At 45.6% G+C, this 6,000-nt stretch overlaps 1 protein-coding gene across 3 annotated transcripts in view; it reads left to right on the top strand.

The window, feature by feature from the left end:
- The first annotated feature begins 2,013 nt into the window (after window positions 1-2,013).
- The window catches only part of LOC147035411 (lysyl oxidase homolog 2-like), a 201,714-nt gene continuing 197,727 nt past the window's right edge, over window positions 2,014-6,000 (top strand). For 2 of the 3 annotated variants that reach the window (XM_085897904.1, XM_085897895.1), the window contains exon 1: window positions 2,014-2,411. The gene's annotated coding sequence lies outside the window, so the exon portion shown is untranslated. The remainder of the gene's footprint in view (window positions 2,412-6,000) is intronic. The other variant, XM_085897886.1, reaches the window with a different exon arrangement.

Here is a 6,000-nt window from a genome sequence, read left to right as displayed (position 1 = left end):
TCCTGTTCTGGGCGCTACCGGGCATAGTGGCGTGCGCCTGTAATCCGGCTACTCGGAGGCTTGAGTTGGAGGATCGTTTGAGGACGGGCGTTCTGCGCTGGGCTGCGCTATGAGAGGGTGAAGGGCAGCCAGGAATCATGGCGAAACCCAATCCTTATCCCTGTGTCGTAAGAGGCGACCAGGGTTGCATCAGGAAGGGCATCCGGCGTAAAAACTATGCCAAATCAGAATGCGGATCATAACGAATGATCCGCTGTGGCGACCCCTAACGGGAGCAGCCGAAAGACGAACAACAACATCCTGTTCTAGGCGCTGTAGTTGTTGTTGTGAAGGTAATGTTGAGGTAATATTTATTTTTTCAGATGAGATCCTGTTCTCGGCGGTGTAGTTGTTGTTGTGAAGGTAATGTTGAGGTATAATGTTGAGGTAATACATTTTTTTTAGATGAGATCCTGTTCTTGGCGGTGTAGTTGTCGTTGTGAAGGTAATGTTGAGGATTTTTTTTTTCAGATGAGATCCTGTTCTAGGCGGTGTTGTTGTCATTGTGAAGGTAATGTTGAGGATTTTTTTTTCAGATGAGATCCTGTTCTCGGTGGTGTAGTTGTCGTTGTTAAGGTAATGTTGAGGTAATATTTATATTTTCAGATGAGATCCTGTTCTCGGCGGTGTAGTTGTCGTTGTGAAGGTTATGTTGAGGTAATATTGATTTTTTCAGATGAGATCCTGTTCTGGGCGGTGTAGTTGTTGTTATGAAGGTAATGTTGAGGTAATATTTATATTTTCAGATGAGATCCTGTTCTAGGCGGTGTAGTTGTTGTTGTGAAGGTAATGTTGAGGTAATATTAATTTTTTTAGATGAGATCCTGTTCTAGGCGGTGTAGTTGTCGTTCTGAACGTAATGTTGAGGTAATATTTATATTTTCAGATGAGATCCTGTTCTGGGTGGTGTAGTTGTTGTTGTGAAGGTAATGTTGAGGTAATATTAATTTTTTTAGATGAGATCCTGTTCTCGGCGGTGTCGTTGTTGTTGTGAAGGTAATGTTGAGGTAATATGCAGAAGTGTTATCACGGTTATTGAAATGCACAAATAATTAACTTGATCTGTAGTATACCCAATCACACCTTTATGACGAAAAAATTAACAACAAAACGAGAGAGAGTAAATACTCTAGCAGTTTTACTTTTACCTAATTTTATAATAAAGATATCTCCCGCATCATCAAAAAATAATTTTTAATCGTGATTTACATTATTTGATCGCTGATCCCGAATCCAGGCCGAAGTAACCGGAAATTGCAGCATCAAATGTAAGAAGAATTCTCCGTTCGCTTCTCGGCTTTGCCTATTCCATATTATAAATACAGTGGAGAGAAAAATCGCGAACTACATTATTTGCCCGTTTGTGCAGCGATAGATGGGTGTGTGTGTGAGTTTGTGTGTTTGTGTGTCAGTGTGTCAGTGTGTCAGTGTATGTGTGTGTGTGTCCGCGTGTGTGTGAGTTTGTATGTTTGTGTGCCCGTGTGTGTGTGTCCGTGTGTGTGTGTGTGTGTGTGTTTGTGTCTGTGTGTGTGTCCCTGTGTGTGTGTGTGTGTCCGCGTGTGTGTGAGTTTGTGTGTTTGTGTGTTTGTGTGTCCGTGTGTGTGTGTGTGTGTGTGTGTGTGTGTGTGTGTGTGTGTGTGTGTGTGTGTGTGTGTGTGTGTGTGTGTGTGTGTGTGTGTGTGTGTGTGTGTGCGTGCGTGTGTTTGTGTGTCCGTGGCGTGACGTGTTTTTACCATTTGAGCTTTTATCCAATTTCTAACAAAGCTTTATTATGAACACTGAGAAGACAAATTAATAATTTGGTCAAAAGGTCAAAGGTACCCTCCAGCAAACAGAAGAAGAAGAAGAAGAAGAAGTTTGAATCCAAAGCTGATGGTGTTTACATTTTCATATGCTTTCTCGTTTCATTTGCATTTGGCTTTTCGAGTCGTCTTTTTCCTTTGTATCCACATCCACCCACACGTGCGATACTTTGTACATATAACGTGTAATGTACATCACGTGTTTTCTTCGTGTATTCTCAATGGACTGGTGATCGGTGTCACAGCGTGTTGGGGGCGTGGCCACCGGTCACAGCGAGTTGGGGGCGTGGCCACCGGTCACAGCGTGTTGGGGGCGTGGCCACCGGTCACAGCGTGTTGGGGCGTGGCCACGGGCCAAGCGCACCAACCAATCGGAAGGCGTTTGCTCGTTCCCTCCGTCTCGCCGCTCGTCTCCTGCAGCGCATCGGACGCTGCACTCACCGCTCGCCGGTCATTCCCTGTGCGGCTCAACCGGAGCAGTGTGGACGTGCCAGACTCGAGCAGGCACGCTACACAGCTACACAGCTACACAGCAACACAGCTGCAGCACACCTCCGATCGTCGTTGTGGGTGAGTAGTGAATGCGCTCGCTTTCAAAGTGTGTATTTCCGTTAAAATACGAACTTTTAACGAATATTAAAAACTTTGTTCGTTTGTTTTTTGTTGTCCTGCAATTGCTACAGACTTGTGTTTTTGCTGCTGTTGTACATTTTCTTTGGACCCAATGCAGACAGACGGTCTCCATTGTATTTTGCTATCACTCCAGGACAGCATTCGCTATATTCACCTGGAATAATGACACACACACACACACACACACACACACACACACACACACACACACACACACACACACACACACACACACACACACACACACACACACACACACACACACACACACACACACTCTTAATGTTCCTTCATATACTCTACACTCTACAGCACTCAATTCCCAAAACGTAAGACAACAGAAGGTTCTCACTCGGAAATACACCGATTTAAGGTGTGACATCAACTTTTCTCGAGTTTACCTTCAGTCTGGACACCTGCCTGGATCCGGAGATGACAATGCGAAGAATGAACCGTCCGGGCATCCGTTAGGATCTGGCTGCTCCAGACGTCTTGGTGCAATTGGTCTGCGAATTGTGCGATGTGATGAAACCCTCGACAAGCCGAACTTACTTCAGGGTTGTACCTGATTGGGCAAGGTGATGATGCAGCCAACTCTCGTGTAACATACGTACAACTTCAACAAACACCTGTCAAGACGATAACCTCATTGTGACGTGTCAAGAGTGACGCGTGAGGACCGTTCAGAAAGTTCCTCAATCAGATAGTCTGAATAGTCCACCAAATCCCAGTGTCTATCATTCAAGGAACCTTTTTAGAATGCCCGACATAATTTGAGAAATCGTAGACATCTCGATCATTGCCTGGCTTGCAGATAATCAGTTTGTTGTAATACTCTCGGTTGAGAATAATTCTGGTGAAAGTGTAGCAGCACTGCAAAAAAATAAAAAGACAACAAAAAAAGAACAATGAGACCGGCACTTGGTAGAGTGCACACCTCTGCCAGGTTGAACAGTTTTTTTTGCATGCAATGTCGAGGCTCATGGAAGAGCTAACACAGAGAACGTATAACAAGGGGAGCAGGAGACAAGAGGAGCAGGAGAGGGAAGCACAAAACAGTGGGGAACAGAGACATGACAAGATCTGTGGAAGGGAGAGGGATGGGGTGGGGTACATGGGGGAAACAAGATGGACAACAACAGGGAGTTTCAGGATGGAAAGCAGGGAATTTGAGGGACGTGGGTTTGGGTTGGATTAACATGGGTAGAAAAGATCAGGATTTTGGATGGGGGAAGATAAGAGGTGGTGGTGAACTGCTATTTTGAAGGCCTGGAGGGTAGAGTGGGATTGAAGAGAGTGTGGGATTTTGTTGCAAAGGCAGGAAAAAAGAGAAATGAAAAAGTGAAGGTGAGCAGTGATTCGTGGTTTTGGTAGTTTTACCAGAAGGGGGTTGCTGGTGGGCCTTGAGCACCCTGCGGAAATATGGGTGGGGTGGGGGGGGGGCATATCGCAGACAGAGCAAATGGGGGGAGGGGGGAGAGGTCGGAGAGGAGACTGCAGAAGAGAGAAAGACCACCGACCTCCCTGTGGTTGAGAGAGTAAGAGACCCAAAGACTCAGCCTCATCGCGGGAGATACCGATGATCCTAAATGCCTTTGTTTCCACAGCGTGAAGCCAAGAAAGGTGAGGGGCAGGAGCACCAGCCCAGATGGAAGAGCAGTACTCCATCAGGCTGTGGATGAAAGCTTTGTACATGGTCAGGAGCTCAGGTGTACCGAGTGAGGACTTTGCACGACGGAGGATTCCCACGATTGGCTTTGTAGGCCAGTTTGGAAATGTGGTTTTCCCAGGAAAGATCATGGCGGATAGTTGCACTCAAAAGTTTGAATGAAAGAACTTCTTCAAGAGGATTGTTAAGAAAGTCGATGGTGGGGGGGAGGGGGGGGAGGGGTTTCCAGATGTTCGTTTTCTAGTTTACGTTTTGGATCCCATTGATAGGCCGGTTCCGGATCCGGACCTTAACGAAAATCGAATCGGCTCGTTCTTGTTACTGATCCAACTCATCCACCAAGTTTCATCCGAATCTGCAAATAACTTTTTGAGATATCGTGTTATACAGTATATCATTTTTGGCCCTATCACTCGATGATGAAGAATGAGTTTAAAAATTCGAATATTCCTATCCATATCTGGATCTTCACCAAAATCTAATCAATTCTTCCTTGTCACACACCCAACCTGCCCACCAAGCTTCATCGAAATCCATCCATAACTTTTTGAGATATCCTGCTCAGACTGACAGACAAACAAGAAATCCCCTCTACTGACTGCAGTCTAACCCCCATCCACCCAATCCCCAAAAGGAAATAATAACATTTGTAGCCGTGACGTGGTCACGTCTGCTCCAGCTACAAGGCATGGCTACCAGAATCTCCGAATGGTACTGTAGGGCGAATTCAAACCACGGGTGCAAACAATCATGTGACCCAGTTTGTGCCTGCATGAGCTGTCATCACTCGGTGGCAGAACGAGGCCAGGTGGTACATTCCGCTCATCTCCATTCTGACTTGTCATTATTAAATCATATTTAGTCTGAAAGATGCTTTGCATCAACTGTGAGGTCAACGCAACCACATCGACCACATGAAAGAAGAAAAGCCACTTCCCCGGTTCTGAGAAAACTTCAAAATGTAATTTCCTGTTAAGCAATTGATTAAATGTGGAGATGCAAATTGTGACGACATGCCAATTGGTATAACATGAGTTCGATGTTCATCTATGACTGTGTGCTTTGTAAGGAATGAAATGATATTGTTTGGAACAGACCTTACAAAAGTATTCCATCCATCCATCCATCCATTGGGACTGTACTCTGCAGAGCGTTGGTGCTGCCTAAGCAGTCTTCTGGGCTATTGGGCACAATCCTGGATGGGTCACCACTCCGATGCAGGATACCAGCAAGCTGGCACTCATTTTGCCGACCTCAGAAGGATGACGGGCTGAGTCAACCCCACCTCGTTTTAATTCAACAGCCAAGCAAAAGTATTCCTTGAACATTAAAATGCAATTCTGAGTAATATGTTCATCAAGATGCAATCAAACGCTTTTTAATTCGTGAATAGAGTAGCGCCATCGATTGAGCAATTGTATATCACCAGAAGGCTCGAGGAATTGAGAAATAACATATTGTTTCGTCAGATGCCAAGCAAACGCAGACGCTCTGCACCGGATGTCTAAAGGCCTTCGGGACCCACTCTGCAGGGTGGCTCCTCAATAGTGTTCTACCCTCAACCAGGGCTCCACAGCTCACTTTCTACCATGGGCTGCGGTCTTCTGGTCAACGGCCCAATAGGATGTCCTTTGTCATGAGCAAATAACTTTCTGTATGTCTTTGTGCCCAAGCCCTCACCTGGCCTCACCTGCACAGGAGGCTTTACAAAATACAACCTTACCCTATTCCGTTCTCAGGTTTACAATGACGCCCCGTTAGTACACATGTTACGTACAACGTAGCTCTGACACCCGAATACAAACATAATTCTACCTGACTTGAGCACACGGACAAAGCTCCTCTTACCATATTCTA

This window comes from Eptatretus burgeri, chromosome 1 (assembly GCF_056783735.1).
Source record: "Eptatretus burgeri isolate ZD-2024b chromosome 1, Ebu_testis_v1, whole genome shotgun sequence".
NCBI lineage: Eukaryota > Metazoa > Chordata > Myxini > Myxiniformes > Myxinidae > Eptatretus > Eptatretus burgeri.
The sequence above is the reverse complement of the archived record's forward strand: the minus strand, read 5'-3'. Positions and strand labels throughout refer to the sequence as shown.